Here is a 19363-nt window from a genome sequence, read left to right as displayed (position 1 = left end):
TTCAATTGTTCTCAGCCCCAGCATAACACTCAGAAGGAAGGATCTCTTCAACCCCTGCTGAACCAAGGTAAAAACTCTTTTCTTTCGCTTTTGGTTGAAATATGCATCACGCTCATATCATATATACTGCAGACCCATCGCATTTGATGATACGGTATGTAGACCTGTTTATCCAAGTATGTCGAGAGTTGATAATACCCCGCAATGGTATTATCGATTCTTTTGAACCTCATATTTTGATCAAAATCGTCATTTCCCTTAAGATTTTATCAGATTTTCATCGGTACCATAAAATTTCTGGAATGATGTTTCCACTTCAACTTACTGTTTTTTTTTTCTTTTTTTCATGTTCATGCTCAAGCTATCTCACATTGGGTATCGATGATTACATTTTTGTTTAAGAAACCCACTTTTACAAAAAAAGAGAAAAGGCAGATCTTGTTTTATATCAATGTTCCCATCTTCTGCAAAACGCAGTGAATAAACTTTTCTGTGTCATTGACAATAGCCTATCCATTTTCGCATATCTGCTATCATTTTCTGAGGCATTCTGCATAATACTAAGTCCACTTTTCTGCATGTTATGGATCTCCATAGGCACATACACATCTGACAAGGGTGTTTGCGTATCATTAACTTCATCCATGCTATTAAAGGTCATTTTTACAGGAGATATCCAATTTATTAACATTTCAGCCTATGCAAAACTCAGTGAATGAGATCCCAAATGATGTCACATTCACTCTAATCGTTTTACAACCCTGTCACTTTTCCACGTTTTTTTTTTTTGCAGATTTGTCAGCTTTGACATTAACCATTAACCCTTCCATATCTCATTGGCTTCTATCCACCCATACGATTTTGAAAATGCGCTCTTGACCTGAGATATCCTTATTGATTTCCCCCAAGCAATATCCTTATTGATTTATAGTACAGAAAATGGCGCTCTTGACCTGAGCGCAACATCTGAATTTGACACAAATTTCAATCTTAATTCATCATAATGTTTCATTATACATTGCAGAAGTTACTGTTATCATCTGTATACTGTGGTATTTTATGATTTTCCTGGTTTCTCTGTTTTCAAGAACTCATATCTTGTTTCACGTGACTTAGTGTGTGCTTTTTTTTTACTTCCTTTATTTATGGTGTTCATCCATTTGCATACTAATCAGTAGCATTACATCTCATTATTCATCCTTCTTCATATCCGATTGTCTGTATGTTCTAGTTTTGTTGTATGCATTTTTTTCATCATAAACTCATTATTTAGCATAGTGAATCATTACAATCTTAGGCGTATGATGATTTTTTAGTTCCCAGGTTTTAGATTCAAGCATTTACTTTGATGAAACGCCTAAAATCTGGTAGGGATTTAGCTCTTGTAAGTTTTTCCTAGACACCCAACTCATTGTTGTCTGCTTCTTTTGATTATGCACTAGTTTGAGCACTAATATTTGCGAAAGACAGTCAGAAAGTTCTGAATCCCATTTATGAAAGGTCCGAGTTGGTCAAAACCCTGCCCTTTTAGAAAATGTGTAATGCCAAATTCTTATATTCTCTGTTGACTGGGATATTCTTGACATTCTAATTGTCATAATCCATTTCCATTGGGCATTTTTTTTTTTTTGAGAAGCTTTGGACTAATTAGTTTTCTGTAAAATATGGTTGTTGGCCTGTCAGATTGATGAAAATAGTAATATATGAAATGACTTTGATTAAGCATGTTTTGAAAATTGAAATATTCTGTAGGGATTTGCATAACCTCTTCAAACAATGAATATACCCCTTATGAAACTTTTACTGCAAATGAGGTTATGCACCTTGTTTTGTTCAGACTAGTGAAGTTGCTTGGGTTTGGGAAATATGGAAAGGTGTGCAATTTGTGTAGTTTTCCGCCAAAACTATAACTCCATTATCAATGAATTCTAATGCAAAAATACCCTGAAAATCCTAAATTGAAGTAATTCCTTGTAACTTTGCTGCAAACTGAATTCTTTTTTATTTCTCATTTCATTGTCTTTTTAAGGTTAGGGCTTACACCTTCGACTCCCTCAAGGCTTCATCCCATCTCAAATTGATTAAAGCACCTTGGCTATAGCATTCTTTTCTAGAAGTTAATTAAATAACCATTGAAAATAACATAGTCAAGCTGTTTTGCAGCTTGAGGATTGTTTTACAGTGTTAGGCAACAGATTCTGGCAGTGTTAGGCAAGGGTCACTTGAGGACTGTTTTGCAGTGTTAGTCTACTGATTCTGACCGCAAATGCTTTATGCTTTGAAGTAACAACGGTTGCATTATTTGGTGGATTAAAAAGCCAAATCTCATTTTCTGAAACTATTACCAAGTTGCATTATTCAAGGATATCATCTTGACATGAATCCTCCTTCGAGATCCTTTAGTAGATTCCAACTGTATGTGAAAATATGTTTACATTGTGAGAACCACTCTAACTTGGAACTAAAGCCGAATGTTAGACTAGAGTGTATTAAAATGCTATATAAAGAGAATTCTGCAATAATTGGTGAATTCTGTTGATTGGGCAATAAAGGACAACGCTGGTAGGGGACAGTATGTCTTCGATTATAGGAATGTATTTATATATATTTATATTTACATATATATATATATATTGTACATGCATATATATCTATTTTCTTGTGTATCTTGTATTTCCATTCCTTGCACTAACCCACTTTTGCAGGAAAATCTGGAGGATGCTGATTCTTTTAACTCCGTATATTTTTTTTTTACTTTATGTTAGAGATGTAATAATCAAAATTTGGAATAATATTTACTTTTAATGTTTAGACTAGGATGCATATCATATAGTTTGGACTTCTGTAATATCATGATTATGTGATTCATGCATTTTATTTTGAAAATCACTGTGGATGTACACGAATGGCATGTGCACCAACTCTTAGGGAGTTGATGAACTCGGTGGAGTACAAATTTACGGCCCTAGTCGGAATATGGATGAGACCCAGATTCAGCATCTTTCTATTAGTCACACCGAGCCTACACTCTTAAGCTATCTTCCAAAATTCATTGCATGTCTTCAATTTTACAAAATATTTTAGAATTGACTAAGTAAATTACAAGCATATTTGCGGCCATAGTCGGAATATGTGGTAATTCTACTTAGTTTAATTTTAAAATTGCATATTTTCCTGAAAAGTTGCTTTTACAAAATGACATTCATCCATTCAAGTCATTTGCATCATGACATCACCCGCATTTTTCTCAAGAAAATTTCACTCCATGGAAATCGATTCCTCAAGAAACTTTGAAAATTTTTGAAGTTGGATTTTCCAAGTCAAGTTTTCCCGTGATTTTCCCTGGAAAATGTTATTTTCTTAAGATTCATTTTCAAAAGGAGTTTCTCATCTTTCTCAAGAATCAAAATCGATTTTCAAATATTTCAAGGCTAAGATTCTCAGGATTTCAGTTTCTCGAGTTTTGATTTTCCTTCTCCAAAGAGTCTTCCAATGAATTTTAGTCATTTTCCAAAGAAAGTTTTCAAATTTGACAAATAGTTCCTCTTCAAGTATTTTCTCAAGAATCATTTCTGGTTTCTCAGGATTTTCATCCATTCATGATTTTCCGAAAACCTCATAAATTTTCTTGATATTTCAAATCCTTTTATCAGAATTTCCTAAGAAATTGATTTTCATCTTTTGCCTGAGAAAGACTTTTCTAATTCCAAAAGGTTTCCAAGCATACATCATATTTTCCAAATTGCAATTTTTTACAAAACTACATAGCACATGCTTGAATTCTCTGTGCATTTAGGATAGAACACGATTTTGATAATTTAACTAAGTCAAGCACATTTTTGGTCCTTGGTTCGATTACCCCTGTTAAAGGTGGCAGGAACAGTCGAACCTCGTATCGACAGGTCAAGCCCCATCCCATGGATTTTCACGCTATTTTAAAAAATGGAGGCGAGTATTTCAAAACAATTTTCAAATTCTGGACAAGTTTGACTCGCGAAAGCATTTTCCTCTCTCTCCTGCAGGGAAGGGAAGACGGAGAATTTTACGATGACAACAGGTTTGGCGACCGTGATGGGACATGTCCTTGTCTGATCAAAAGTGTGTTTGACTTAGTTCAATTATTAAATTTGTGTTCACAAAATGTCAGCTCTTTACTTTATGATATCATGTGAACCTAGGGGCCTAGAATCTGACCTAGCTGACATTGATTGCATATAGCTTAGGCATGGTTTGGTAGGACTATATCGAGGAGACACTTTCATGCTCAGATAGACTTAGGTACACAACTCTCCTCAATTTAGGATCTGAATGCAAACAATGTATGCTTCTTCAAAAGTTTTCAAAATCTATCTCTCTAGGACTTAGAGCCCTCTATTTCTTGTATGTGATCATTTTTTCCAAACCCCCCTTACCTATCTTTACCCGGTCTCCACGTTGCTGGGCTCTCTTCCAAAACCCTAGTTCGGGACAGAGCCTCACAACTGGGCCACTTATTTGGGTTGACGCCCCCCTACCATGTACTAAGGGCCACAGTCTGAAGTATATCGGTAGGCGCTCAAGGATGTTGGAAAACCTTACCTTAGTACCGAAGTTGAAACTCTATGCCACGTACTTCGGGTCTTAACTCGAGTATATCGGCATAACTGGATTGGACAAAGATGATCTGAGCCTAGAGTTAGGATTAGGGTCCTACAACTGCTTTTCAAAATGATGCATCTAGAGTCAGCCTTTTAGGGAGTGTTGTATATGCATAAATGTATGTGCATGATGTGATTGTATGCACCTTATTTCCTCAATTCCTCATATTTCCCATTTTTTTCCAAAATATTAGACAATTTTCTAAATATCCTTATTTTTCACCTTTCATATTTCTCATATTTTCTCCAAACCCTGGATGGTCGTCCTGAACATCGAGCCCTTAGCACCGAAACTTTCATTTCCCAGTGGTACTATTCATGGCTCAAAAGCTTTTCTCGCATGTTCCCAGACCATTTGAGCAAGTGCGGATTAGAAGTGGCGTCAGCAGTCGGAAAGCAGACAGTAAATGGCAACTTGATCCAGGCAATGGCAGAGCGATGGAATCCACAAACATGTACTTTCTGGTTCCCGTGGGGAGAGTTGACCATTTTAATGGATGAATTTTCAAAAATTATGGGGTTACCAGAACCAGCCGGTCAACCAGGAGATCCGTTAGAGCATCAATTCTTGATCAATGTCAAGGGTTTGGACCCCCGAGACTCATTAGCTCGTATGACAGGCCGCCGATCCTGGCCCTTGATCCAGTTGGATGGAAATGAATATGTCAGTCTACTCAAGTTGTACCATCAATATGGGACCTTTGTCGAAGTCAGCTCACTATCAAGGACAACTAGAGAAAGGATTCAGAACACAATGGTTCTATGCACTATAGGATTAGCCCTCTTCCCAGATGGACAAAACTACATGGATATCAGAATAATCCAGCTCATGAGAAGATGGGGAAGTCGACAGACCAACCGCCTCTCCATAGCCATGGCAGCTCTCGCTTTCCTATATCGGGGTTTGACTTGTTTCTCACTTGGAGAGTCTATTCTCGTCGAAGGTTGCATCTACACACTTCAATCCTAGTTCCTCCAACACGTTTCAGCCTGAGCAAATTCTTTCAAATACAATGGTCAAGAACTCCTTCCAGTGGCTCAATACCGGTCCATGATTGACAACATTCAAGAGGATGACATAGTCTGAGACTACTTTGATCGACAATTGTCGCCTCCCATATATACATACGCTTATGGCAAGTGGTTCAAATTGTTGGGACCATTCTTCTGCACTTACTACCAACTAGAGCGATGTGTTTGGTAGTTCTCCCAAAGACAACAATACATTGAAGCCAGACTACTATCAGGGGCTATGGCAGAATTCGATCTCACTTCCGCACAACGGTCCGAGGCATATCATTCTGCCCGCTACGACTGAGATTCCTTTGTTTCTCTTAAATTCTTTCTTGGTCCTAAAGTGTCTGCCGACTATCATGAATGGTGGCAAATTGTTTGTCCTCCACCTCTCTGTCAAGATCAATAAAAGTTTAATTTTCTCATTCAAATAAAATTTTCTCTCTTTCTATTTATGGTTTGACGACCTCGCCTAGGTAACAAGGCACATTTTCCTTGTTTATTTCTCTTGCAAAAAGATGACAACATAATTGTCGTGATTCCTGCGACGACTCAATCCCTAGTAATGGGATACTTTTTCAAATTGTCTACCATATTTCCAGCAAATATTTCTTCCAAAAACCAATTCTTTCAGAATCTAATCAGGTCTTTGCCCTGTAGAGAGCATCCGCAATATTTGATGGTTCGAACAAGATCAGGAAGGAAAACAACATCACCTCAGTACTCCTCAGCCTCAGAAGGAGAAATGGATTCTCCCAGATCCGTCAGAAGTCAAGATCAGCAGCAAGAGGATGATGGCATAGATCCACAGATGTATGCTATGTTCCGAAAGACGATGAACAAGATGATGAGTGAGCAGCCCAGAACCAGTTCAGAAAAGAATCCATTTAGGCAGAAGTTCCACAGTCACAAGGATAAGAAATCAATAAAGGCTTCCAAGAAGTAGATTCAACCAGAAGAGATCTCAGATGAAACAGAATCCGCGGAAGACACCGATAAAGAATATGAGATGCCTCCGACATTTCAGAAATATGGCCGAGAACAAAGGAGGAGCCGCAAACCAAGAAGTCAGGTCACAGAAGAGCCCCTGTAAGTACAGTTCAGGGAAATGGCTAGAGTTGTTAAAGATCTGCAAGCCCGCAACAAGGGCAAAAAAGTCTTCACTAGCGAGGACTTCTATGATGGCCTAGAAGGAGACGAAGATCGGGAAAATCTACCTCGCAAGTTCATCAAGTTCGACGGTTCTGGTGACCCCAAAGCTCATCTCGCCACGTTCTTCGCAAAGTGCTCAAGATTCAAGAGAGACAACAGAGCGTTATTTCTATGTTTCCCTCGCAGCTTGGAAGGAGTTGCAACCAAATGGTATGCTGAGCATATCAATCCTATCGAGCTCAAGGAGTTCGATAAAGTTGTAAATTTATTTATTGAATGCTTCCTGTTCAACACAGAGGCGCTCCCGACATTAAGTTATCTCTGCAATCTAAGGCAGAATGAAAATGAAAAGGCACGGAATTTCATTCATAGATGAAGATCAACCTGCAACAAAATGAGGGATCCTATATCAGAAAGGCATGCTTTGTCACTGATCCTCAATAATTTTTCGCAACCTCTGAGAAGATTAATCTCCACTGCACCATCACGGACTTTCATTGAGCTGACTGAACGAGCCAAATGGCTCGAGCTAAGCGTGGAGAATGGAGTCTACGAAGGCTTCATATTTCCCAAGAATAACCCCCAAGGTGAACAGAAGAAGAAAACTCACTTCACCTACTCTGCCAACAACAACAACAACAACAATCGTTATAAAGGGCAGAAGAAAGATTATTGTTACGGTGCAGGAAATGCAAACAACAAAAGTGATCAGAAAGGAAAGCTTGCTCCTCAATATAACAAGCCCCTCCAGCAAGATCAAGGGTCGAAACTACGTGAAAAGACCAAACATGAAGGATGAGGCTACGACAGAAAATTCACTCCCCTCGACCAATCGCTTGAAGATGTACTCGACTACATGTTGTCAAAGGAAATGATCAAGTTGCCAAGACTTGTCGATCCCCTTGTGCCTATGGGGAAATGGAAAGACCAATTTTGCAAGTTTCACGGGACAGTGGGACATAACACTGAGAACTATTTCGTTCTCAAGAATATTGTACAGGATCTTATTGACAAGAATCTTTTGGTGAAAGGAAAAGAAGAAGAAAAAATGGACATTCTCAATCAACCCTTTCCTCCGCACACCACCGCAGTAATATCTGAACAGCCATTCTAGCCTTAAAAGCACATCGAGCCATGTTTCGTTCAAGATCTCCAAATTCAGCATCAAGTGTTAGTGCTACGACAAGCAGCACCAACCACTAAGAAGATGGACATAATTTCAGCATTCGACAAGCTGAAAGTGTCTGAAGAACCCACAAGATCGTCCCCCAAATTAAAAGGAATTTCTGAATTCCTTAATCAGTTCATCAAGCCCGTGCTGGAAAAGGAAGTTCAAAAGCCTTTGACTGCTCTGTCCAACGTTTCAATTTTGGACTTAGCCAAGAGTTCTTGCAAGCATCAACAAGTACTGGATGATTTGCTCAGAAAAATTAAAGTCAAACCCAATACCACGGTTGAAGACATGACACAAATCATGAATTCAGCCATGACAAATGCGCCAATCACCTTCTCGAATGAGGACCTTCCAAAGCATCACTCCTTTCATAATAATGCTCTGTACATTGTTGTTCGAGTAAGAGGGATGACAGTGCCCCATGTGGTGGTCGATGGAGGCAGCAGCCTCAACATATGTCATGAAATGACAACAAAGGCACTAGGCATCAAGGAAGAAGAGTATATTCCAGATTCTATCACTATATATGGATTTGATAATCATGGTCAAATAGCTAAAGGCAAGATATTTCTGGAAGTGTTCATCAATTACTCAGTGCATTCCGTGTTTTTCCATGTGGTCAATGTGCCACCCACCTACAATCTACTGCTCGGAAGGACATGGATCCATAATGCAAATGCGGTACCTTCCACCCTTCATCAATGCGTAAAATGGTCCAAAGGTGGAATGATTACAACAGTATTAGGAGAAGACCCAGAAGAAAGGTTCCCGCAAACCATGATCATTCGACCGTCATTCACAGCCGATATCCCTAGCATCAGGGAAAGAGAAGAAATCAGTCTCGAAGAAAGTCTAGAAATACTCCAGACAACCTCAGAATTATCTCTGCACACTATAGCCATGACTCGATGGAGAGGTCCTAAATTCTTCAAGATTGGAGGTCGGATCAACTACAACACTATCAAAGAGCATCCGTTGTTCCCTCAATTTATGAAAACAAGAAAGGGATTTGATTTACTTCTGAAGCATGGTTATCAACCCTTCAAAGGACTGGGTAAAAATGAAGATGGTCGCATCGAGCCAATGATTCAAAAGCATCGTCCCCACAGAGCAAGACTAGGGTTTTCTGGCGAAAGCTCACAAAAGAAGACTGTTTTTGTTAAAGGGGCACATTGAGAACCATTTGTTATTTCCTTTCTATTCTTTTCAAAATAAATGTCTCATTCTATCAATGTCTTTGATCAATTCATAATCAAATAAAATTTCATGTTTCTTTGTTTGTCTGGATGCCATCTATTTCCTTTCTCTGTCTCCTAACCTTATAATTCCAATGTCATTTTATGCATGGTTATTTTCAAATGTTGTTTGTCTTATAATAGGTGATTTTATCTGAATCAAATTTCTCATTCAAAAATTTCATAATGTCTTCCCGAGCAATCAAGAAACTTGTTCTCAATCCAAAGGCTTTCCAGAAATCGACAGCGATTCACCGAGTCAAAGCGAGCACCGAAGATGACAAGGTTTCAAAGCAGTCAGATGAGCATGCAGAATTTGATCAAACTCTTCAAGAATTGCTAGAATTTTCCTCAGTTCAGAAGCAGGATGAACCATCAGCTCTAGTATAAGATCCGACTGAAGATGTCAATATCAGTTCAGAGGACGATCCCAAAATTCTCAAGATCGGTACCAGTCTAAGTCCGGAAGAAAAGAAAAGGCGCATTAACTTTTTCAAGCAACATGAAGAAGTGTTCGTATGGACATATGAAGATATGCCAGGTTTAGACCCAAAATTAGTCGAACATCACCTTGTTTTAAAACCAGATGCTAAGCCAGTCAAGCAGAAGTTGAGGAAAATGGATCCCAGAATAGAACAACAAGTCAAAGAAGGACTTGAAGATTTGCTCAAAGCAAGATTCATTCGAACTATTGACTACCCAGATTGGTTAGCCAATATTGTCGTTGTTCCAAAGAAAAGTGGCAAAGTGAGGATTTGCATAGACTTCAGAGACCTCAATAAAGCAACTCTGAAAGATGATTATCCACTTCCAAGCATCGATCTTCTAATCGACAGCACGACAGGACACACCATGTTCTCGTTTATGGATAGATATTTTGGCTATAATCAGATTAAGTTGGCCGCCCGCGATCAATCAAAAACTTCCTTTACTACGCCTTGGGGCACCTTTTGTTATACCGTCATGCCTTTCGAGCTTAAGAATGTTGGAGCAACGTATCAACGCGCAATGGCCGTCATCTTTCACGAACAGATGCGCAAAATCATGGATGCATATGTTGATGATATCCTCGTGAAATCCAAAGAGGAAGAAGATCACATTTAAGCACTTGATCAAGTGTTCAAACAGCTCATTCTCTATAAGTTAAGGCTTAACCCTCAAAAGTGTGTTTTTGGAGTCGAATCAGGCAAACTGTTGGGATTTCTGGTCAGCAAAAAGGGAATTGAAGTTGACCCAGCCAAAGCAAAGGCTATCATTGATATGCCACCTCCGACAAATCTCAAAGAATTGCGTAGCCTTTAGGGGCGCATGCAATCAATTCGGCTATTTATTTCCAATTTGACAATGAGATGCGAACCTTTCAACCACTTACTCAAAAAAGGAGTGAAGTTCGAATGAGGATCAGAATGTCAGCAATCATTCGATCGGATCAAGAAATATCTCCTCAATCCTCCTATCTTAAAGTCGACAGAATTAGGAAAACCCCTTTTGTTATACATCTCAGTTAATCAAGTCGCATGCGGCGGATTCTTGGCGCAGTATAAAGAAAGCAGCTTGATAAAGCACGCCATTTATTATGTGAGTAAGACTTTCATAGACTATGAAAAGAAATACTCTCAAATAGAAAAGACCTGCCTAGCTCTGGTGTGGATGTATCAGAAGCTAAGACACCACCTGCTGGCATCTAAAGTCAAAATCTTGTCTAAACTCAATCCTCTTAAGTACATTTTAGAGCAACCTTTTCTCAGTGGACGAATCTCCAAATGACAAGTCTTACTGATGCAGTATGACTTAGAATATGTCTCACAACATTCAATTAAAGGCCAAGCAATTGCAGCTCAATTGGCTGACTTTCCTCTGGCAGAAGAAGTGAAAGCCGAAGATGACTTCCTGATGAGCAAATATGCAATATCCAATCTGGAATTTATTTTTCGATGGTTCCAAAAATATGGCTGGAATAGGCATTGGAATCTTATTAATCACTCCTGAGAAGGAGATGATTCCATTTTCTCTCAAGTTAAATTTTCAATGCACCCACAATATGGCTGAGTAAGAAGCCCTGATCCAAGGACTAAAGATTCTACTAGACTTCAATGTCAAGAGAGTGCATGCATACGACGACTCATTACTCGTTGTCAATCAAGTTCGAGCCGAGTGGCAAGTGAAAGATCAAAAGCTATTTCCTTATCAAAAAATCGTTTCAGCTCTTGTCAGCAAGTTCGAAGAATTTCAGCTCTTCCATATCAAGAGATATTTTAATCAAGTGGCTGATAGTCTAGCCAGCTTAGGATCAATTATGGCATTCAAGAATGGAGAATCTTGTCGCTCTTTTGAAATTGGCAAACTTGACCAACCTGCCTTCCATCCAACAGAACAAGTAAACCAGGTTGAGCAAAAGAAGAATCTTTGGTATTACAATATCAAAACTTTCATAAAAACCAGTGAATTTCCTCCAGAACTCTTAAAGAAAGAGCAGCGAGCAATCCAACGTATGTCTACCCGATATTTCATTCTTGCCAATGTCCTTTATCGTCGTGGATTCAGTTCAGAGTATTCCAGATGCTTAGACAAAGACAAAGCCAAAGAAGTCATGCGAGAAGCACACGAAGGCATTTATGGCGGCCACGTCAGCTACCAAACTGTGAACACCCCAAATTTTTTCAAAAATTTGTAAAAATGACCTTTTTGCCTCTGACTCCATTTTTTTGAGAAAACCAAAGCTAAAAATCAGATATTCTTCAGATTTTTTGGATTAAAGTCCATATTGATATATTCAAATTCGATTCCAGATCCGGACCCAGTGTTCAAAATCCAAATCTGAGCTTTGTTATCCAAGTTTTCAAAATAAAATTTCAAAAATACCAAAAATAACCTTTTGAAAGGCTCAGAGAGTCCATCTGATATCCGTTTGGGTCCATCAAGTTATATTCCTCGATTCGAGATTTAAAACTTGAATATTTCCTCAAAACTTGGGTCCAAACCCATTTGTAAATATTTTTGAAAAATTATAAAATGACTTTTAAATCCCTTATTTTTCTTAGTTTCATAACTTTATGTACTAAAATGAAGAAAAAGAACAAAAAATTCAAAAAGAAGAGAAAAATATGAAAAAAAATTAGAAGTAAGCCTTTTTATAAAAATCATTTCTTATGAAAACCCCTTTTTAGCAAATTTTTCTTAAAAGAACCCCTCCTTGAAAATTTTCATGAAAAACCGGAGAGACCCCTTTGCAAAAAATGTTTTTAGGGTTTTTCTTTGAAAACCCGTAAGAAGGCCAGAAGAAGTGGCGGTCGACTCTCTTGATCGCCCCTCTCTCTTTCTCTCTCCTCCATTACCCACTGAAACCCTCTCTTCCTCTAAACCCTCCATCGCACTCCTCCATTCCTTTTCCTCAAAACCACCTTCCTGAACCGCCCATCTCAAACAGCAACAAACCCTAAACCCCTTCTCGAATCATCTTCTCCACCATTAAAAGGGGCACGGAAGGCCTCTTTTCCATCATCCGTTCTCACCCTTCCATTTTGCATTCTTCTCCTTGCTTCTTTTCGGATTTTTCGATCGATTGAAGAGAACCCAGTACGGAGCCAAGCAAGCCTGGTGCTCTCCTCTCATCGGCTGAAGGAATCGGACCGCCTCTCACCCCTGCATGTTCCCTTCTTCAACTTCTTTGATCTGTTTCCACCAACATCCTCCTTCTTCCCCCTGTTTCTCCTGTCCTCTTCTCATTATTTCTTCTTGCTGGCTTCCCCCATCGATGGAAGGAGCTTCAATCCTGAAGCATCAGCCACGATAAATTCCCTTGATGTTCAGATGTTGCAAGTGCCTTGCTGAGAGTTCTTAGTTCCATTTAGATGACTTCTCCTTTTGAGACACTGTTGAGAGTAGATGGGTTTGATATCTTCATTGACTCCTTGAATTCAGTATTGATTCCTTTCAAGATGCTCCTGCTAGGCTAAGTTTGATTCGATCATAATTAGAGATGGTTTATCACATTGCTGAAACTGTGATTCGAGAACTCAGAGTATTTGATGGATCTAGCTCTGTCAAAGCCGATTCTTCATCTAATTGATTGATTGATCTGCGGATACAGGTCAGTATCTATCCATTAATACTTGCATCCCATATTAGACTGAATGTTCATATTTTAAGCAATATCCATTTGTTGTAGATGAAAGTACATTGTCAAATTTAGTATGACTGGGTTTCCTAATTGAACTATTGTTTTATTTTATATCAGGTTTGTGCTCTTTCTGCAAATTATTACAAGCTAAACTTATACTGCCCGAAATTTTCATATATTGTATATGCTTGATGGGATATATGTATCCAGGCTGTTTTCTGGTTGATTTAATCCATTAACAATATTCATGAATCCTTTTGCAATCCACAGTAACTGCACCTAGGTACATTTCCTACCAACCACCACACATTGTTATTTCAATCACAGCTAGCCTAGCCTTGCATTATCACCCTTCATTTAGACATGGCAATGCCCACTTAACTCTAACCACTTGCTGCCAAACAGTATACCTCTTATGAATGAGTATTTATCCAATGTATTATTACAAGTATATAGGCATCATCTCACTAACATAGGCATCATATCCAGGTATATATATATACATACAATTTTATCTTGGCATAAATAGAATGTTTCATACATGTGTTCCATATTAGGATGGATGTATTCATATGCATTCATGTTCCTTTCTACATATAGTCTTCTGCCCTATACTAACCTTCTCATAGAAACACAAGGAAAATTCGGGCTTCTTTTCTTCATTTGAAATCTTGATTGTCAGAATTTCATCTCATGATGTAATAGCTAGATTATAACGAGAAATTTTCATCCTCTGCACTAGCTAGAATGAATGAGCATTGTTAATATCATAAATTGCTTATTTTTCATGCTTTTTACTTTTATTTTCCAAAATCTCACCATGGTGAAACACGAATGGCACGTGCACCACTTCGTAAGAGGTAAATTAATCCTAAGTTGATGATTTACATCAACGGCCATAGTCGGGATGTAAACAAGACTTAGTATTTTTATCTTTTATGAAATAACACTGGATCCATATTGGATCCTTTTTCAAAATCATCATATTTTCTTTAAATATTTTTTCTCTTTTATCAGAATTTAATCTAAAAATAATTCAATACATATACCAATGGCCATAGTCAGGGTATATTGAGAGTTAATTTTATTTTAAAAATTCTATAAAAGCACCCAAAAAATGTATTTTATTCTTCACTTGAATTTAAATGTCGTTATTATATAATATATTCAATGACCATAGTCAAGGGTATATTATATCTTCAACCTCATTCCTAATTCATTTAAAGAATGGAATAGCTTTTCAAAATCCTATTTCAAAATTGTTCAAATTCATTTCATTATTTAGGATAGAATTGCATCATATTTTTAAAATTTCCTTTTAAAATCCAAGTGATTGTGAATATTTCTTCTTCAAATTCCTATTTCAATTCTACCTCATTTCCAAACTTTGAAATCAAATTCAAAGTTTAAAATTCAACTTGATTCATTTTATAAAATTCAAAATCCAAGTTCAAAGTCTAATTTGACTTTGAAAATCATTCTCAAAATCAATTTTGAAATTCCAAAAATCCAAAGTTAGATCCTAATCCCAACTTGGATCCGGATTTCTAAGTACAATCCCCACTTTTGGATCTCAGACTTTAGATCCAAATTCTATTTTAGGATCCAGAATTCAACTCCTATCACTGGATCTTAGGTTTCAGATCCAAAATCCATTCTAGGATCTAGAACCCAATTCTACATTGGATCTCAGATTTCAGATCCAAATCCATCTTAGGATCCAGAACCCAATTCTATTTCGGATCTCAGATTTCAGATCCAAATCCATCTTAGGATCCAGAACCCAATTTTATTTCGGATCTCAAACTTCATCTCTGAATCCATGTTAGGATCCAGAACCAATTCTACTTTGGATCTCAGACTTTAGATCCAAACCCATCCTAGAAACCAGGATCCCACTCTATCTTGGATCTTAGTTTCAGATCCAAAACCCATTCTCGGATCCAGATTTCCAAATATAAACCTCCATTGTTTGGATCTCAGATTATAAATCCAAACTCCATTTAGGATCCGGAACCCAATTCTACTTTGGACCTCAGACGTCAGATCCAAATCCATTTTAGGATCCAGAACCCAGTTCTACTTTGGATCTCAGACTTCAGATCCAAATTCCATCTAGGATTCCAAATCTTGGATCCAATTCCATTTAAAATTCAGAATTCAAATTATTCCAGATTTTGAATTCGAATCCCATTTTTGAGTTCCTGATTTCAAAATCAACTTCTATTCTCAATTCCAATTCTTAAATCCAATTCCATTTCATCCCAGATTTCAAATCCAATCCACATTTTCTTGATTTTTAATCCAGAATTCAATTTTGATCTTAAGTTAGAATCCAAACTTCGGATTCAAATTCCATCTTGAATTTCAACTTTCAAATCAATCTTACTTCTCAATTCTATTTTGATTTTCCACGTTTTATTTTGATTTCAAACTTCAAAAGTTAGAATTCAATTCCATTTTCATTTTCTATTCTGATTCAAAGTCCATTTATGACTTTGAAATTTCCTTTCTTCTCCTTTTATTTCAACTTCAGAATCATTCCTTTCAAAGTCAAGATTTATTCTTAAAACCCTGATTATTCCAAAAACTTAGAACTTTAAATCTCAAGTTCTAAGTTAGAAACCATTTCTTCATTCTATCATCAGATTCAAGAAACAATTGGAAATTTCCAAAATCATTTTCGAAAGAGCATACATCCTTGTATTTGCACAAGCATGATTCTTTGTACATTTAGACTTAGAATAGATTCTTAGATAATTTCTTAGCAAAACAAAAGGCATGAATTCGACCCTTGGTTCGATTACCCCTGGTAAAGGCGCCAGGAACGGTCGAACCTCGTACCGACGAGCGGATCTTGTCTCCCAGTTTTCCCACAAACATTTCAAAACGGAGGCGAGTTATTTCAAATATTTTCAAATTAAGGTCAAGTGAGACCCCGCAAAAGAATTCCTCTTCCCTTCTTTTCTCTTCTCTCTTTCTTTCTATCTTTTATTTTTTCCCTTTAAAAAGAAGGAAATAGAAGTTGAAAAGGAAAAGAGAAGGAAGAGAGAATAACCACAAGAGAGGAAAAATTTTGCGATGATCACAGTTTTCGCGACCGAGATGGGACTCGTCTCTGTCTGGTCGAATTGATGCTTTTGCTTTGCTTTGATATTATCTAAGTCTTTATTCTATAAATGTCAGCTTCATTTTCATGCAAACCTTAGGAGCCTAGATTTTATCCTAAGCTGACATTATTTGCATATAGGATCTAAGCATGGTTTGGTAGGACCATATTGAGGAGATTATTCCATGCTCACATTAGACTTAGGTCTGAAATACAACTCTCTCAATTTTAGGGATTGCATGAAAACAATGTATGCAAGTGTATGCTTCTCTTCATTTTAATCTATCTCTTTTAGGACTTGCATTAGAGCCATCTGATTTCTTGCATGTTGAGCATATTTTGAAAACCTCCCTACCTACATTGTCCCGGTCTTCACGTTGCTGGGTTGTCTCACTGAACCATAGTTCGGGAGAGAGCCTCACAACTGGACCACTTATTTGGGTTCGCGCCCCCTACCACGTACCTAAGGGCCATAGTCTGAGGTATATCGGCAGGTGCTCAAGGATGTTGGGAAGCCATTACTTTAGAACCGGAGAAATATTTCTATGCCACGTACTTCGAGCTTTGGCTTGAGTATATCGGCGTATCTTGATTGGAATCAGATGATCTGAACCCCAGAGTTAGGATCAAGGTCCTACAAGCCATTTCAAAATATTGCATTTAGAGTCAGCCTCTAGGGATTGTTGTTTGTGCATCCTTGTTTGTATATCTATGATTGTATGATATTTTATATTCCCTATATTTTTCAAAACCCTGGGTATGTATTATTCAAAATTTCCTCTTTATTTTAAAACCCAGGTGTATTTTTCCTTTTCTTCTCTTGATTTCTTCTAATTATTTTTTATCTTGCCTGCAATTCTTCAAAAATTTTCTTTTTATATTCTATTCCTTACTCTCATTTACAATAAAACATCTTTTGTCAGGATATGTCCTTTTCAAAATTTATCTTTATTCATATTTTACTTGTCTATCCTTTTTCAGAAAAACAGTGCGATTGTCGCAAATTTTGGTGACAACCCGATCCCTCGTAATGGGATGTTTTCATTTTCAGATTATGATTTCCTCCTTTATTAAAATTTCTTCCTAGATCTTTTTAAAAAAAAACCATTTATGCTCTACAGAGAGCATTGGCGCTATCAGTTGAGTCAGGCAAAGCTCAGAGATTACACTACTCTAACATCCCAGTTACAAGCAGAGAGAGTAAGGAATGGATTCTCAAAAATCTATCAGAAAGGGAGTTCAGGACAGCAAAAGTGAGATCGATCCCGAGATATACCAATTATTCAAAAGGATGATGGTTGAAATATTGTCTGAACAAGCTGAAGCCAATTGCAGAAAAGCTCCCACTGAAGAAAAGGCACCTGTCACTTTCCCCATGAATGAACACAGCAATATCAGTGTAGGAAATTCCAAAGCCAGCAGGGGCAGCAGTCAAGGCAACCAGGGCAGCAACTTGGGAGAATATAAAGGCCAAATTGGGAAATATTGTGAAAACCGTGATAGACCTCTTTAATACAGCCCTCAGCAGAAAGGCAAGAAGCAAGAAGAACCAAAGTGTAAGGATTGGAGCAAGGATGGAGATTTCACTCCTTTAGATGAACCGCTCGACAAAATCCTCGAATACTTGATGTCTAGTGGATTACTCAGGCTCCCAAAAGTTGTCAGCCCTTCCACAATCATGGGAAAATATATAGACCAGTTCTGCAGATACCATCGAGTAACAGAGCACGACACTGAGCATTGCTTCATCTTCAAGAATATCGTTCAGGATTGCCTTGATAAGAATCTCTTTGTCAAAAACGAAGAAGAAAGGCATCCAGATCTCCTAAACATGCAAGCTCAGTCGAGCTACCAGGCAGGGGTCAGCACTCGACAGAAGTCAAGCAAGCCGAAGAAAGCAAAGCATGAAGGTTGGGGTTATGATCGTCAGCTTACTCCTCTAGGTCAGCTGATCGAAGAAGTTCTTCAATACCTGCTCGAGAAAGAAATGATCAAACTCCCAAAGCAGAATGACCCCTCTGTCACCAAAAGGAAATGGAAGAATCGCTTTTGCAAGTTTCATCGAGCGAGGGGGCATGACACGGAGAGCTGCTTCGTCCTCAAAAACATTGTGCAGGACCACATTGATAAAGAGCTTCTGGTGCCAGAGAAAGAAGAAGAGCTGACTGCAGTTCCGCCCGAACCATTTCCAGATTACTCAGAGAATTGAGAATGCCAAGAGTTTTTCGCTTCCATCCCTTTCTGTCAGTCGCTTTGTAGGGGGCAAGTTAGCCCAGTCTTTGTGACTTCTTTTAGTTAAAATACTTGTAAATATTCAGCTCTGTTATCAACTTTTGCTTATCAATGAAATGTCGATTTTCTTTATATCTTTGATATTCAATACTTTCTTCTTTTTGCTATATTGGGACATTAAATTTCTTTTTCAAAATGCGGGACAATCCTGACATCATTCATCAGAGAAATGATATTACCTATGAGGGTCTTTCAAAAATCATAAAAAATTTTAGTTCAACATTTTTTTCAAAGATCAACCCTTGTGTTGATCACATTTTCCTACAAATTGATTTCGAATCATTGCATTTCAAAGATCAACCCTTGCGTTGATCATATTTTCTGAAAATTGATTTCGAATTATTGCATTTCAAAGATCAACCCTTGTGTTGATCATATTTTCCAAAAAATTGACTTTGAATCATTACATTCAAACATCAACCCTTGTGTTGATCATATTTTCTAAAAATTGATTTTGAATCATTGCATTCAAACATCAATCCTTGTGTTGATCATATTTTCTAAAAAGTTGATTTCAAATCATTGCATTCAAAGATCAACCCTGGTGTTGATTATGTTTTCTAAAAGTTGATTTCAAATCATTGCATTCAAAGATCAACCCTGGTGTTGATTATGTTTTCTAAAAGTTGA

This window comes from Nuphar pumila, chromosome 16 (assembly GCF_984573655.1).
Source record: "Nuphar pumila chromosome 16, dmNupPumi1.hap1.1, whole genome shotgun sequence".
Lineage (NCBI taxonomy): Eukaryota > Viridiplantae > Streptophyta > Magnoliopsida > Nymphaeales > Nymphaeaceae > Nuphar > Nuphar pumila.
The sequence above is the reverse complement of the archived record's forward strand: the minus strand, read 5'-3'. Positions refer to the sequence as shown.